The sequence below is a fragment of the Phodopus roborovskii genome, unplaced genomic scaffold (genome assembly GCF_943737965.1).
Source record: "Phodopus roborovskii unplaced genomic scaffold, PHOROB, whole genome shotgun sequence".
In the NCBI taxonomy this organism is placed as follows: Eukaryota; Metazoa; Chordata; class Mammalia; order Rodentia; family Cricetidae; genus Phodopus; species Phodopus roborovskii.
This window is the reverse complement of record NW_026126470.1, coordinates 17,961,154-17,978,788: the sequence shown is the minus strand read 5'-3', so window position 1 is coordinate 17,978,788 and position 17,635 is coordinate 17,961,154.

Below are 17,635 nucleotides of genomic sequence, written 5' to 3'. Positions count from 1 at the left end.
CTACTGATCTGAATCACAATGTAAATATCTGTGATTTCTGATGGCCATAGGCAACCCCTATGAAAGGGTCATTTGATCCCAAAAGGAGTTGTGACCCAATATTGTATGGCATCTTTTGCAGAACAGTCTAGATAAATAACAGCACACCAGCTTTCAGGTTTTTAACACAAAACTATTCTACCTTCTGCAGATAACGGTTCTTTTGAGAAATAGCACCATTATGACCAATGAGCAATCATGGAAACTGAGTTTCCATAAATCGGGATGTCAATTTATGATATGAACCTCAGATTCCATGGCAACTTGGCCCATAGTCAAGACATTTCTCAAAATAAATCATAGGTTCACTATGCACAGTAGAACCCCATAATCAGACAGAATTATATATTGCATTTTGGCTAAATAGGTACTCTGAAGGTTTAAACATGTTGTATATGCAACTATGCAGATAACCATGCTTCACACTTCTTTTACAGCAACTGCTTGCTGTCACTGTTGATGATCTAGTGGAAAATTCCCATCATTAATTGCAAAGTTCTTCGCACTATGCTGACATCAACCAAAGAAGATGGCTACAGCATGATAGACTCTCTTTGTCATGGCACTAATGCCGGTTGGAGAACTTCATGCATTTTTGTAGATGGCAGGATGTAAAGACCTATATTATTTTAGGGCTACAGATAATTCATCTTGATGAGGTTAAAGGTTTGGATGATATATAACTGGAAAGTCAATGACATAGATGTTGAGGGAAAAAGTCCATCAGTAGCTTTCCCTCAGAGCGAGTGTCCTTTGTGAATGATTGACAAAGAGCAATTCAGACAGAGGAAAAATTGTCATAATAGGTGGAAAAGATGACCTGTTCTCTGGACATGAGTCAACCTTCTAACCTTGCCCCTCCTGTTTTTGCTGGAGGGATCATAAACAAAGTAACCATGGTGATGTAAGCAGAGGTTATATATAGGCTTGGCAATATGTTTTCAACTCCTTTGAGCTCATTTAATTTTAGACACTGGTTTTTATCTGTTCAGTCTGCTCATACCAGAGACAGACACAAGTTCTCAGGACAGCCTCTCCTGAAAGCATTTATCAGCTAGTGACAAGTGACAAGGACTGTGTATATCATGGAAGGTCTAGTATTTCTTCTTAGCAGAACAGAGTTGTACAGTGAACATACATTTACATGTTTTTCCCCTCTGAAGTGCTTCCATGGAAACTACTGTGCACAGACTTGACAAGCATGTTTACTGCAGTCCATACAGTGTTGCCATTGGCCAAGTACTCATTTTACAGTGAGTGAAGCAGAGTAGAGGGCTCATGCTCACAGTTCCCCATTCAAGCCACAGTTCCTCACAGTTAAGCAGCCGGCTTTATCTGAGAAGTGGCTTTTGGACACTCTTGTATGGTGCTGGCTAGAGGCCAACATCTGTATGTCTACCATTCCTCTAGGACACAGTGCATGGTCTCAAATGGTTGATGATGTAGCACTTTTTCTCTTATTTCCAGTATTCAATTTGGGGAACAAAAGGATTGAAATAGGAGTAAATCCTTTCATGATTATCAGTCAGAGAAATCCATTAGCGAGTTTAAATATTTGGATATTCTTCTAGAAAATTTTGAGCCATACTAGATGAGGTTTTTGTCTCCATGGGAGGAATGATTCTACCTACCAATACAGCAGCAGCTCTACTACCTGGGAAGCTGAGCCTGGCATTCTGGATTATTAAGATTGGAAAACCAACAGGCAAAGGACTTTCTCTAATCTCTTTAGTTCTTTGATCTGTGATGATTATTTTTGAACACAAAGAGAAAATTAGATAGTTTCTTCTTAATAACAGCAAGTAAGAATGTCTTTTGAAGGCAGAGATCCACCGAGGCATGACTGATGACTACCCTTATATTCTCTGATGAAAGTCAATGGACCAGTTGTCGTTTTCTGAGATGGTCTCTACTTGCTATAAAGAGAGGCTTGGTAGTCTTTGATGAGGAGTGATAACTACACTTATCTGTGGGTCTAAGGATACTTTAGAATTATTATTGCTCTAGCAAAGTGGAAGTAGTATATTGTTTTCTAAGGCCCATGACATGCAGTCACTAGCCCCAGGAAACTGGTTCAGTTTCCAGTACCAGGCATGATTTCTCTCTTGTTGAGTGGGCTTAAAGTCCAATTAGGCATCTGTTGGTTGCTACTGACATGTGAGTGGCAATTGTTGTAACTTTATACATATCTTGCCATGCTATTATTACCTTGGCTCATAAGTGTTGTAGCTGGGTAGGACTGTTGAATCACTTCCATCTCTTGGCAGCTTACATAATATTTTTTTTTGAACCATGGAAGGTAGACCACGGGAGACAGACATTAAGGTCAGATCTAGCTTGAATCTTCAGAGTCCCATGTCCCCAGTGTGCAGTATCTTCAGCAATAAAGGCCCACTCTAAGCCGGGAGAGGCAACCAAGTGTTACACTGATAATCTAATTTTGATTGTCACTTGGACTTCCCTGAACAGCCATTCAAAAGAAGGTTTCTTGCACCTGGTACTGGGGTACCAGTAGATATATGGACATACATACACATATACGCACACATACATATGTATTGCTTATAAGTTTCCATAAATATGATTCCACGAGGCTTCATTAAACAGCCTGGTTGTTGATTGTCTCATCCTCTTTCTTCCATATTGAACCTTCTCCCAATTTCCCATTGTTTCCTGTTTAAGCTTAAGCTTCTTGTGAGACACCGTCCCAAGCAAATATAAATTTTGATTAAGTGATCTTTTTGCTTTTATCTTAATGTGAAGGGGGCAACCTTAAAATATAGGTACATCCAAAGTAAGACACATAGCTTTAAAAAAGAAATTTGGCTCTACAATGATGAAACATAAAGCTCAAAAAAAAAAAATCAGAATTTCCATTCAAATAGTTGTTAATGTGTATTTTTGTCACAACTTTCCCACTTCTGAATTATTTTTTAAAGGGCACAGGTATACAGGAAGAGACATAAGCAGAGGCTCCATCTTACATCTACATTCCAAATTAAACACATCATCAACACCAGCGCGTTTAAGAGCTCCAACTGACATACTTTGCTCTGCTATGCCTTGGGAGGAAGGGATGTGTTCTCAAACCCCATGTCTAGCATTGTGTAGAGGTGTTTATAGTGGTAGAATCTGGAGTTGCTTCTCTGTGGCTGAGCTCCCAGGCTGGAATGCAGGTCACCATGGCTGTTCTGAAATAGTTTGATATACTCCCATGCTCTCTACTGAGTGCTAACTTTCCCCCTTCTAAATTTATTACGTTGTTAACATGTGTTATAGTTTCTTTATTGAGGAAGGGCACCTATGTGCAATGACATCCCTGTAGAGGTCAGAGAACGATTTGTAGATGACATTTCTCTCCTTCTATCATGTAGATGCTGAGGATAGAACTCAAGTCCTTTGGTCAGCTTTGTTAGAGTGACAAAAAAAGCCAACTAGGACAGGAGGTGACTGTTTTTGTGTGATGTCCCATTAGGACACATCTTTGAGTAAAATTTTTATCTGGCACGTAGGTCTTATGATGTTTACTTTTTCATTGACATAATGAACTTTTAATTTATTCAACGATTTAATAAAAAAGTCACCCATTGTAAGTGTAAACTCCCATGATGGTTTTGCCACAATTCTGTGGGAGATATTTCCACTGCCCCATAAAGATTCCTGATTCTTTTTCAGAGCACAAACCCACTTGCCCTCCTAGCCTAGGCAGCCCTGCTTTGCTCTTGTCTATATTTGCCTTCTCTGGGCTTGTCTATGGACAGACTTTCTGTACCCAGTCTTTCCTGTCTGGCCTCTTTTACTTAGCGTGTTTGGAGGTTTATTGTTGGCATGTGGATGAGTAGACTGTTTCACTTGTTGCTCAATAATACTCCACGCAGTTTCTATACATTCATTCTATATGTTTAACGCTGGTGAATGTAAAGCTTGTTTCCAGTTTTTCACCACCATGAAGGATGATGCTGTAAGCATTCATACATAAACCTCATGTGGGCCTGTTTTTTATTTATCTATGGGTACATTTCTGGATGTGAATTTATTGAATTGCATGCTAAGTTTGTATTCAGTTTTTTTTGGTACTACTATTTTATACATCTAATATCAGTCTATGAAGGCTACAATCTGTCTACATACTTGGTATTGCTTATTACTGTTTGTCTTTTCATTTTAGTCATTTCATTTGCGTTTACCTACTGCCAGTGCTAGTGAGTGTCTTTTCATGTGCGTACCTGCCATGCAGGTATCTTAGGTTTAGTATTTTCCATGTCTTTTGCTCATCTTCACATTGTGTTACCTTCTTACTGAGTTTTATGCATCCTTTTATGTCTTTGTTGTATTCCTGTGGGAGATGAGTCTGCGTACTACATGTGTGTAGTGCCAATGGAGGTCAGAAGAGAGTATTGAACCCAGGTCCTCTGGAAGACCAGCCAGTGCTCTTAACCACTGAGAGATCTCTTCAGGCCCTATTGTAAATTTTTTTTCAGATTTCTTTTTGGCTAGAATTTGGGGGAGGATTTGCATTTCTATGTAAAACTGGGGGTAGTTTTGTTTCTGTAAAACTATGTTGAGGTTTTATAATAATTGTGCTGAATATGAAGTTCAATTTAAGGATCATTGGCATCTTTATGTTGTAACCTGAGCCACAGAAATTCCTTTTTACTTATTTAGGTGTTGCATATTTTTTCTCAGCAATGCTCTAGAGTTTTTGATAGATAAGTGTTGCACTTTGGGAGTAAAATGATCCCCATTTATTCCATTCCTGTTTCTGTTAATAGAAATGGAATTTCCAGAATTTCAATATTAGATTACTTTTTATTGCTGTTACATGGACATAAAACAATTTTTTGGTACAACATATTGAACGTGCATTTTGCAACTATTTTAATTTTATTAGTTTTAGTGCATTCCTAAGGATTTCTCTCCTACAGGATCATATAACCAGCAAGTAAAGGCTGATTTATTTCTTCTTTCTTTCCCCCATGGAAAACTTAAGATCATTCTTTTCTAAATTTTATGCCTTATTGAATTGGTTAGAATTGTAAATATAATATTAACAGCAACAAATCAAAAACGAATAGCAAGTCCTTGCATTGTTCCATGTTAAAGTGAAAGCAGTTCATGTTTTATTAAGTATGATATTAGCTAAAGGCATCAGATAATTTGTTATGAAGAAATTTCCTTTCCCCTAGTTTCTTTAAAATTTTATATGTATTAATATTATTAGAAAATTATGTATAATCAAGTTGTATAATATGTATTTTAAAGATTTATTTGGTCTTATTTTATGACTGTGTTTTACCCTCATGTGTGTCTATAGACCACATGTGGCAGTATTCACGGAGTCCACAGGAAGGCATTGGATCCACTGGAACTTGCATTGCAGATAGTTGTGAGCCGTCGTGTGGGGGCTGGAAATTGAACCCAGGTCGTCTGGAAGAGCAACTAGTGTTCTTAACCAGTGAGCAAACTTTCCAGCTACTTTTCCCTGCTTTTTGTTGAGACAGGGTCTCATTATGTAGTGGCCTGAACTTGCTGTGTAGACCAGAATGGCATCAAATTCACACAGATCTACCTACCTCTGCCTCCCAGGTACTGGGTTATACGTGTCTACCATCATGCCTGGCAGTTCAGTTTTTGTTTTTGTTTTCTAAGCAGAGTGTCATGTGTTCCAGGTTGTCTTTAAGCTTCTGATTGTCTTGCCTCCACCTCCCAGGGCCTGGGATTATAGTTGTACACCACTACTCATGGTCTGTAATGTGGGTTTTGCATTTGTATACTTTGTGGAGTGGTTATTATAATTAATATACCTACCACATATAAATTACTATTTTTTATGAGAACATATAATACCTACTTCCTGGTTATGATACATTATTAACTCTAAAAATCACATTTTGCAGTGCTTCCATAACTTATTTTTCTTATTGGAGACTTTAACCCAGTAACAACCTTTTTATTCTGTTTCTATAGATCTAACTTCTTTATTTTACTTATAACGTTCCCTAGATTTATCCTTGGTACAATTGACTGGATTTCCTCTGTTTAGGACACAGCGTTTCATTACACACATACCTACACCCACACACTACCTTCTTAGCAGTGCGTTGATGGGTATTTTGGTTATTTCTAGAACTTGCTGTTGTGAACAGCGCTGCTGTGAACATGGAACTGAGAATATCACTACGACAATGGTTTCCAGCCCTCTGCATATACACAAAGGAAGATTGCAGGATTTTACCTTTTATCCAGGTAATGTGATAGGTATTGATTGATTTTTTGTTTTTTTCCGCACTAAACTGTCTTTACATTCCAGGAATCAACCTCACCTTCTGTGGTGCTAATCTGTTTTTTTGTTGTTGTTGATTTGGTTTGTTAATTTTTTTGAGTGGTTTTACATTGATGCTCACAAAGACTTGAAGTCTTTTTCTTGTGTTTTTCTGACTATGACATCATAGAATGAGTTGGGGGATTATTCTTGTCCCTTAATATTTTTATTTAGTTAACATTTTTTTTTCATTTATTTTACCTATCGACCACAGTTTTCCCTTTCCCCTTCCATCCCCTCTTCCATCTCTCCCCTTCACCATTCACTCCTCCATCATTCAGAAAGGGGCAGGCCTTCAATGGCCTTGAATAAAGCATGGACTGAGCCCCTTACTCTGATTATAGTCTGGCTGAAGCAATCCAACATGGGGAACAGACTCCCAAAAGCCAGCCAAGTGTGTGACAGGTCCTGATTGCACTGCTAGGAGCCTTACAAACAGACCCAGCGACACAACTGTCACACACATACAGAGGGCCTACATCGGTCCCATGCAGGCTTCCTCTTCCTCACCGTTGGTTCAGAGTCAATGTGCTCCCATGAGCTCAGGTCAGCTGTCTCTGTGGGTTTCTCTGTCATGACCTTGGTCTCCCTTCCCATCCCTTCTCTCTTTCTTCAGGAGGAGGAGTCCCAGAGCTCAGCCAGTGCTTGACTGTCAATCTCTGCATTGGCTTCCATCAGTTACTGGGTACCTGACTCTCCGATGACAAATAGGGTAGTCACTGATGGATTACAGAGGAAGGCCAGTTCAGGCACTCTTGCCACTATTATTAGGAGTCTTATCTGGGGTCGTCCTAGGAGTGGAATCCTAGGAGTTTCCCTGGCACCAGGTTTCTCCCTAGTTTCTCCCTAACCCTGCAATGCACCCCCTGCCTGTCCAATGCACACCTGCCCCAGTATACCCCGGGGATCTCTTCTATTTCCCTTTCCTAGGGAAGTCCTGCATCTCTCTTCAGGCCCTCTCTGCTATCTAGCCTCTCCAAGGCTATGGATTGTAGGTTGGTTATCCTATACTTCACTCCTAATACCCACTTATGAGTGAGTACATACCATGTTTGTCTTTCTGAATCTTGGCTACCCCATGCAGAGTGATTTTTTTTCTTGTTCCACGCATTTACCTTCCAATGTCCTGTCCTCCCCCTCAATTTCCACACATGAGAGAACACATATATTTTATTTTGTTTAACATGATGATTTATCCGTATTCCCGAAAGAGAAATAATTTTCTTCTTTATGGCTGAATAATACTAAAGCATTATTTCGCATGCACCATAGTAGTATCTTACGTATGCACAATGTTTTCTTTATCTGTTCATCTGTTGAGAGGTGGATTCATGAGTTGGAAATCTTGAGTAGTATAATGATACACAATGTATGCATTTATTTCTATAGTGAGCTGATTATGTGTCTTAAATATAAACCTAGAAGAGGTATTCTAGTGTAACACATTAGCTTATCCTTAACCTTTATAATGAATTTCACAATAGAAGCACTAATTTACATTCCACTAGAGTGTATAAGGGTTTCTTCCCTGCATTCTTGCCAGGGTAGCAATTTTGACTGGAATGAAATGGGATCTCAGGATCTCAGGATAAATTTAATTTGTACTTTCTTGAAAATGTACCTTTTAGTGCATTTCCTGGCTACTTGTACATTCATTTGTTTAGTTTTCTTGGCCATTTATTGATCCAATAATTATTTATTGTTTTGGTGCTTAATTTTTTTTTACTTCCTTATATGTCTTAGATAGTAATTCCCTCTCAAATGCATAGCTAGGAAATTTTCTCTCCCATTATGTAGTGTTTCTCTTTACTCAAGCAATTGATTCCTATGCTCAGCAGATTTCAGTTTGCTCCTCTCCTACTAATTGATCACTGCTGTTGTTTCTTGAGCCAACAGAGTCCTTCTGCTGTCTATATTTATACATCACAGTGTTTTGCCTATGTTTTACTCTAGCAGTTTCACATCTTACTTAAGGCTCTCAATGTAATTTGAATTGATTTTTTTAAACAGGGTGAGAGATAGGAATCTAATTACATCCTACTGTACGTTAATATACAGTTTCCTCAGCATCATTTGTTGAGGAGGTGGTTTTTTCCCCAATGTATGTAAGAATAAAATGGTTATAGCTTCTCAAACTTATTGCTGGGCCCTCTATTTCTATTCTATTTATTAGCACATCTTTTTTTTGTGCTGGCAGCATGGGGATTTTGCTGGTATGGTTCTATATTTTAATTTGAAATCAGATGTTATGATATCTCTGGCACTGTTCATTCCACTTAAGATTTCTTTGGCTAGTTTGCATCTTTTGTACTTCCATGTAAACTTTAGGATTGCCTCTATACTGTGAAGAATGTCATTAGATTTTTTTTTTAAGTCTTGAACTTACTGTATTTCTTTCATCTCTTTGTCTCCTTTTTGAGGTCACAGGTCATTTAAAAAAAAACTAGACTTCCAGGTTCTTTGTCTAACATTTAAGCCATTTTGATATCTTTGAATTGAGTCAATGACGAGTTTTGACTTTTAGAAGAGTCATACTGCCTTGATTTTCTATATTTGTTATATTTCTTTCTGCATTGCAATTTGCATTGTTGGGATAGATAACCCTCCAGTTTTGTACAGGGGGTTTCTGTTGTGACACTTACTCTAGCAATTTTAATTGTCACTACTACTCACAAGAGAGAAAGACTCCAGCAATAGCAACTCCTTTAGAAAGAAACTAGGTATTTGAAAACAGAATAGACAATCGGAAAAACAAACAAACAAACAAACAAACAAAATTACAACCTCATTCAGGATAGGAAATAGAAGATCTAAGATACAGGGTAAACTAGGAATTTATCAGTAAGGACAATGGGATTGATAATTGTTTTAAAAAAAGGAGGGATAAGGAAACAAAGAATGGGAGACAGGAAAGATACTGGATGAAGCTACAAGAACCCATAGTGAGTTGTGACTTGCCATAAATTTGAATAGTCTGCATAGAGAACCTCACCTCAAGAATTGTCCTGCTTGCCTTGATTGATGTAGGATTCACCATGAATGTGGGAGGCACCTTCTGCTAGCAGCCTGGACAGAAAGGGCATGGTAGAAGAAGATTACTCATTCACCCTTTAATTGATTTGCTTTCCTTCTTGCCCACTCAGCCCTTGTTGCTGACTCTTCACTGGTATCAGAACCAGAGTTTTCAGGCTTCCATTGTTGACTAAGGACAAGCAGCTCTCCAGGAACTTTCAGCGCCAGATTGGAGCAGCTTCAGGAACTAAACAATGGTTGGATTGTTGGCTCTCCAGTGTGAGACAACTACTGCGGGAGTGCTCCAATTGCTGGGACACTGAGTCTCAAGGACCAAGCAATTCCTGGGCTCTCAGTATCTCAGGTGTGAGACAGCCGTGGTTACTATTTCAGTGTAAGCTGATTTAGTAAATATGTATTCTTCCTGTAGGCTCTGTGCCTCTAGAGAATCCTGACTAATATACAAGGGAGAACAAAATCAAATAGGAATAGAACTGATCAAAACAATACAATAAATATTTCCTCTCTGAGTAGATGGAGAAAGGAGGTATTATTTTATAGTTTACTGGTGTGTGCGTGTTGAATTATTTTCTTGTGAATTTCCAACAGGTCACACCATAAAGGAGGCTGAGACCTGTCCCACCTTTCCTACATGGGTGCATTAGCCACTATGACTAATGCTTGTCAAAATTCCTGCCACTGTTGTCCATATACTGTTCCAGGGATGTAGAGAGTATAGGGACCACTCTCTAGATAGCTTTGGCAGCCCAACCTACCAATGACAGGCCAGTACTTGTGGGTGTGGCAGGTGCCCAAGCAGTGGTTGTGTTCCCTCACCAAATCCCTCCTATTCCGAAAGTGTAGAAAGCAGCCAAACAAAAGCAGTCTCTACAGAGCCAGCATGGGTGTGAGGAGAGGCACTAAGTGACCTTATGTGCCACCATTTCAAATGGTTTGTTGAGATCTTTGGGACATCTCGTCATTTTAATTAATAAACAACTCCACAGTTTATATTCAGTTCTCCTTTCATAATTTCCAATTTTAAATTGGGAGACTGTTTGACATCCTACTCTCATCAAATTCTCCTATAACTCTTTAAGCATGGCCTCTTTTGTTCTTTGAGTGTATTTATAGTAGCTGCTTTGAAGACTTTGCTTGTTATAACCAATCTCACATCCTCAGAAGCTTTCTGTGGAGTGTACTTCAGATCTTTTAATAGAAGTCACCTTCTCTTTGCCTTACCATATGTGGATTGTTGACAACTGATGCTTTAGATAGCACATGGCTAATAATTCTAGTTTTTTCTTGTGGACTATTGTTATACATGCACACGTGCATATTTAGTTGTTTTCTTCAGCCAACACTATCACTTTAGGGTGATGGTGTCCTTGGCCTTCCTTGTCACATTGGCTATTGCTCCCTTCTAAACCAAGACTCCTCCAACAGTGGAGAGGATAGATCTTCAGCTTGCTTGGCTTCATTTATCTTTCATGTTAAAGAAGCTGGGGACAGTGCAGGAAAGCGGCAGCCCCAGATCAAAGACTGCATATCCTCACTGTTCTTCCTAAAGAGACTTCTTCATTAAATTCATTGCAGTTCATTACATACATTTGGAAAATTTTCTGGAGGTCTTGAAGTAATTTAATTTTTTTTTTTGAAAAAGAGTCAATTATTTTGTGAGTATGGGTGTTTTGCCTGCATTTATGCATGTGTACCACTTGCATGCCTGGTGCCTGTGGAAGACATTGGATCCTGTGGAACTCGATTTGCAGATGGTTTAGAGCGTCCATGTAGATTCTGGGAATTGAACATGAGTTTTCTGGAAGAACAGCAAGCACTCTTAACTACCAAGTCATCTTTCCAACCCTGTAGTTTTCCTTTTAAACAATTTGCTTTTTCTTTTTGGGAGACAACTATTTGTTGAGATTGCAACTCATCAGTTTGGAAGTCCCCTGCTATGAAATATTTATTTGCTGATAAACCCTGTTTACTTTTTTGGTTTTCAGTCAAGTATTAAGGTATTGAGATAGTAGATACAAACAAATGTGTTTTTCCTACATTTCCATAAGTATTATGCACATTCTCAGCAGTTTGTGATGGGATTATATGTTGCTGAAAATATTTATTAGCAGCACAGTATATTATATGGATTATTTACAGGAACTGTGGCTCAGATTTTACAGAAATGTACAAATTCTACTGAATGCATATCACTTTGGCATTATCAAATTAAAAATGATAAATTAAACTATTTATAGCTCTGTGGACAGCTATACCTATATTTCCAGAAATACATCTACATTTCAAAGTGTTCATTAACAGGTCGATTTTCTTCAGGTATTGGTTGAATGCTTTATATCATAGGCAGTCCTGTGTTGCAATAAGAAATTACCACAGATTGGATAATCTATGAAGAACAGAAATGGATTTCTCACAGATTTGAAGGCAGAGAAGCTCAAGATCAATGTGTCAATATCTGTGGTCCAGTAAGGTCCCTCTTGCTGCATCTTCACTTGGTAGATGAGCAGTGATACTTGTCCTGCACATCTTCCACTGGGCTCCAGCTCTCTCTCTCTCTTTCTCTCTATTAGAATCAAGCTTGTTTTACATGTCAATCCCAGTTCCTTCTCTCTTCTCTTTTCCCCTGGCCAAACCAATCCCCTATTCCATCCATTTTCTGCTACCTGGAGGGTGAGGCCTTCCCTGGGGGATCTTCAAAGTCTGTCACATCATTTGGAGCAGGGCCTAGGCCCTCCCCCATGTGTCTAGGCTATGTGGAATGGGCTCCCAAAGTCCATTTGTATACTAGGGATAAATACTGATCCACTATCAGAGGCCCCATAGACTGCCCAGTCCTCTTAACTAACACTCACATTCAGGGGGTCTGGGTTAGTCCTATGCTGGTTTCTCAGCTATCGGTTTGGAATTCATAAACTCCCCCTTGTTCAGGTCAGCTGTTTCTGTGGGTTTCTCAAGCCTGGTCTTGACCTCTTTGCTCATCTCTCCTTCCTCTCTGCGACTGGAATCCAGGAGTTCAGCTCAGTGTTTAGCTGTGGGTGTCTGTTTCTGCTTCCAACAGCTACTGGATGAAGGCTCTAGGATGGCATATAAGGTAGTCATCAATCTCATTATCAGGGAAGGGCACTTAAGGTAGCCTCTCCACTATTGCTTCTGTGGGGGACTATGTATGACTCTTTTAGGGTCTTTTTGTGACTGGGTTACCTCACTCAGGATGGTTTCTTCTAGTTCCATCCATTTGCCTGGAAATTTCAAGATTCCATTGTTTTTTTTTTCCATTTAGTAGTACTCCATTGTGTACATGTACCACATTTTCTCCATCCATTCTTTAGTTGAGGGGCATCTAGGTTGCTTCCAGGTTCTGGCTATTACAAATAATGCTGCTATGAACATAGTTGAACAGATGTGCTTGTTGCATGAATGTGGAATGTACATCTTTTGCGTATATGACTAAGAGTGGAATTGCTGGATCTTGTGGTAGACTGATTTCCATTTTCCTGAGGAACCGCCATACTGATTTCCAAAGTGGCTTTATAAGTTTGAATTCCCACCAGCAGTGGAGGAGTGTTCCCCTTTCTCCACATCCTCTCTGGCATAAACTGTCTTTGGTGTTTTTGATTTTAGTCATTCTGACAGAAGTAAGATGGTATCTCAGAGTTGTTTTCCCCTGATTTGCATTTCCCTGATTGCTAAGGATGCTGAGCACTTTCTTAAGTGTCTTTCAGCCATTTTAGATTCCTCTACTGAGAATTCTCTATTTAGTTCCGTAGCTTACTTTTTTTAAATTTAATTTTTTTATTTAATTTATTATTTTACATGTCGATCCCAGTTCCTCCCTCCCTCCCTCCCTCCCTTTTACCATCTCTGCCCTCTCCCATGCACTCTAACCACCCTTCCCTCCCATCCCCCCACCCCAATTCCATATGTAGGGCAATGACATCCACTTGGGATCATGTAGATCTGACAGGTCGTTTGAGTAGGGACTAGGGCTTCTCTCCTGTCTCTAGGTTAAGGCACTTATCCCTCCATGGGGTATGTGCTTGCAAGGTCCTTTTGTGCACCAGGGATACATCCTGGCTCCACTGTCTGAGGTCCCTTAGACTGCTCAGTCCTTCTGGCTGAGACCCATATTCAGGGGGGCCTGAGTCAGTCCCATGCTGGCTTCCCAGCTATCAGTCTGGGGCCCGTTAGCTCCTCCTTGTTCAAGGCAGCTGACTCTATGTGTTTCTGCAGCCTGGTCTTGTCCTCTCCATCTGCATCTGGGTTCTAGTTTGACTCAGTGTTTAGGTATGGGTGTTTGCTTCTGTTTCCAACAAGTATTAGATAAGGGCTCCATGAATAAGTTAGATGTTGATCTCACTATCCGGGAAGGGCATTTATGGTAGCCTTTCCACGGATGCTCAAGTTGTTAGTTGGCGGCAGTCTTGTAGTTCTCTAGACCTTTCTTTGTGTTCAATTTTATCTTCAAACCAATATTGGCTCCCTCTTTTATGTTCTCTCTCTCTCTCTCTCTCTCTCTCTCTCTTGCTTGCTCTCTCTCCTGTCTTCTATTCCTACCCAGACTCAATCTTCCTAGTAGTATGTGTTTTCCTCTCCTCCCCCTCTCTTTCTCCTATTTCTCTCTCCTTTCACTGCTCCCCCCCCCCCAACTTCTCCTGTGCTCTGAGGGACTTGTCCCTTCCCGCTTCTGTGAGGGACTTTATATGAATCTCTTAGAATACACCTTGTATCCTACTTCCTCCTGAATGAGGTAACCCAGTCACAAAAAGAGGAACATGGTATGTACTCACTCATATATGGATTTTAGACCTAGAGCAAAGGATCACCAGCCTATAATTCCTACCTTACTTTTTAATTGGATTATTTGGTGTTTTGGTGACTAGCTTCTTGAATTCTTTGTATATTTTGGAAATCAGCTCTCTTTCAGATGTGGGGTTGGTAAAGATCTTTTCCCATTCTGTGTGCTGCCATTTTGACTTGTTGACTGTGTCCTTTGCCTTACAGAAGCTTCTCAGTTTCAGGAGGTCGTATTTATTAATTGTTGATCTCAGTGTCTGAGCAACTGGTGTTATGTTCAGGAAGTGGTCTCTTGTACCAATTCCTTCAAGATTCCCTTCAACCTTCTCTTCTAAGAGGTTCAGTGTTGCTGGATTTATGTTGAGGTCTTTGATCCATTTGGATTTCACTTTTGTACATGGAGATAGATATGGATCTATCTGCAGTCTTCTACACGCCAGCACCATTTGTTGAAGATGCTTTCTTTTTTCCATTGTATAATTTTAGCTTCTTTGTCAAAAACTTAAGTGTTCGTAGGTGTGTGGGATAATATCAGGGTTTTCAATTACATTCCTTTGGTCTACCTGTTTGTTTTTATGCCAATACCAAGCTGCTTTCAGGATTATAGCTCTATAATAGAGCTTAAAGTCATGGATGATGATGCCTCTGGAAGTTCCTTTATTTTACAGGGTTGTTATAGTTATCCTGGGTCTTTTGTTTTTCCACATAAAGTTGAGTATCATTCTATCAAGGTCTATGAAGTATTGTGCCGGTATTTTGATAGGGATTGCATTGACTCTGTAGATTGCTTTTGGCAAGACTGCCATTTTTACTATGTTGATCCTACCTATACAAGAGCATGGGAGAGCTTTCCATTTTCTGGTATCTAATTTCTTTCTTAACAGACTCAAAGTTCTTGCTATGTAGGTCTTTCAATTGTTTAGTTAGCATTACCCCAAGATATTTTATGTTGTTTGTGACTGTTGTAAGGGGTGATGTTTCTCTGATTTCTTTCTCAGCCTATTTATCATCTGATTTTTTTTTTTTTTTGAGTTAATCTTGTATCCTTAAGCTCCGGTTCTTAACACATTGCACCTTTAACACCAATTTCAGAGAATACTAAAGTATTCAGACCATAGTACTTTATCCACCTCAACTCTGTAACACAGGGTGGCAGGACAGAACATAAACCAAGGGCTCTCAGGCTTATTCAGATAACAGGATAGATGTCTGTAATGTCTTTCTGCTCTCTGTGACATTTTAGGATTATGACCTAAAAGATGCCACCAGCAGGACACGCAAAATGACTTGCAAACATAAGTGTTTGAAGCATTTGAAAAGCTTATCTGACAAAGCTTTGTGGCTCAAGAGCACACCCATAGTTTAATAGGGGAAGATATGATACTTTACACTTTACCACCATGCCACACAAAATGGGATTGTCTCTAATACAATAGCTTCAGGGGAGCTGTGTAATAACATCATGCATAGTCTGAAGAGAGAGAAGGCTTTCTAGGTTTTGAAATTCATGATCTGGTTTATCTCATTACATAATTCCTGTGAGGATTCAGTGGAGGAAACATAGATAATTAAGAGGAATCAAGGTCTCACCACCATTCCTTTATTTAGGCACAATGAAATTTCATCGAAACAATGGAATTGAAAGTGAAAATGTCTTTGAAGCAGTTGTAGTTATAATTGTTTCCACTAAGGTGTGCTAGGTCTCTAACTATTATTCACATGCCTCTTGTGTTACCAGATGCAGCACAGTGAATTCAGCCTTCTCTGCCTTCCCTGGGCTGCCAAGCCCTCTTTTTCCTAGTTTTTCCTTCCTTCCTTCCTTCCTTCCTTCCTTCCTTCCTTCCTTCCGTCCTCTCTCTCTCTCTCTCTCTCTCTCTCTCTCTCTCTCTTTTTCTTGTTTTTTTTTTTTGAGCACACAAATTCATCTAAAAATACAAAGGAAGAGAAGAGACCATTTTAAAATCTCAAATTCTCAAATGAAAAGAATAGTTGCACACTGAATGGCTGAGTTTGATTTTAATTTTGGGGAAATAATTTAGTCTGAAAAATTTCAAAGGTTAACTTGATACAGGCAATTTTGTTTTTCAGGCACTACTTTCTTTTAATAAAACTTTTTGAAGTCCTATTATTATTTGCAAATGATGGTACAAATGTCAGTCATCTTTGGTTTAATAGCATATCTATAGGACTCTACAGTTATCCTGCTGAGTTTTAAGTCCCTAAGAATTCCTGAGATAATCTAGTGAAACCTGAAAAACAACATATCATAGCAGTTCTGAAGAGATGCCTCAGGTAGGAGGTGGCCTAGATCATGATGTTTGTATTAACTAACTTGTGTGAGCAGAAAGAAAAATTATTTATTTGCAGTACTGAACTTATTTTTTTCCAAGTATTAAAGTTATCAACCAGAAACTTCAAAAATTTGCAAAACTTTCTGTGTATTTAGTAATTTAATGATAGACTGATATATTGGCAACTTTTCTTACAGTTCAATTCTGGGTGCTTCATAGACTTCTAAGCATTTGTCTTTGTCTAGCAACACATTTGTACATAACATACTTCTTTTGATTATACAGTTTCATTTGAAATGTTCTATGGTTTATAACCGTCTCTCTATTTTGATGTGCTTTCAGTTGGAAAAGGAATTGCACCTCCGTCTCTTTAGTCAGTGTGATGATTGTGCATTATCTAGTTCCATAATTTGATTCCATGATTTTAGTTATATTTGACTAATCCTTGTGATCAATGGCTATTTGAATAGTACTTACAATATTAGCTTTAAACTTAAGTTACCCTAAAAGAAAGCCCAGATAACTATTGTCAGGGCTATGTGGACAAAAACAGTTTATATCCAGTTTAACATCTGGAAATCAGTTGATAAGTAATTGTGTAGTCAGAAATTATTTTTAAAATGACAATTTTATTAGACTTATCTAAACAATTTCCACTGAATGATGTTTTTTTCAAAGATGCAGCTGTATTTTCTTAACTTTATATCATTATAAAATATTGCCTTACACATTCAGACCTAATTTCCTAATATCTATAAAAAATCTTTTTGGCTACAATAAGGCTTCTTTTATTTGTAAGAACTTTTATTATAATTGCAATGAGTTCATAATAAGGTAAGTTTGTTTTTGTAGATATGAGTATTCAGGAAAATAACATGTTCTCTTTCTGTTTCCTTCTTTCTGATTATTATGTTAATGAGGTGGAGAAGTGTAAAATAACATTTATGGTCTTACTGATATATGTTGTTTAAATAATAGTAGAATAATCAGGAAGAGACTTAGGGCAGTAAAAATTTTACATTATTAACCTAGAAAGCCCTTTTGTTAGTGAAATCATTTGGGATGATTTATTGTAACAATTGTCTGCATAATTATCACTTGCTAAATAATAGTTATTTCCTAAAACCTTAAATGAGGGAATAAGATTCATTAAGCC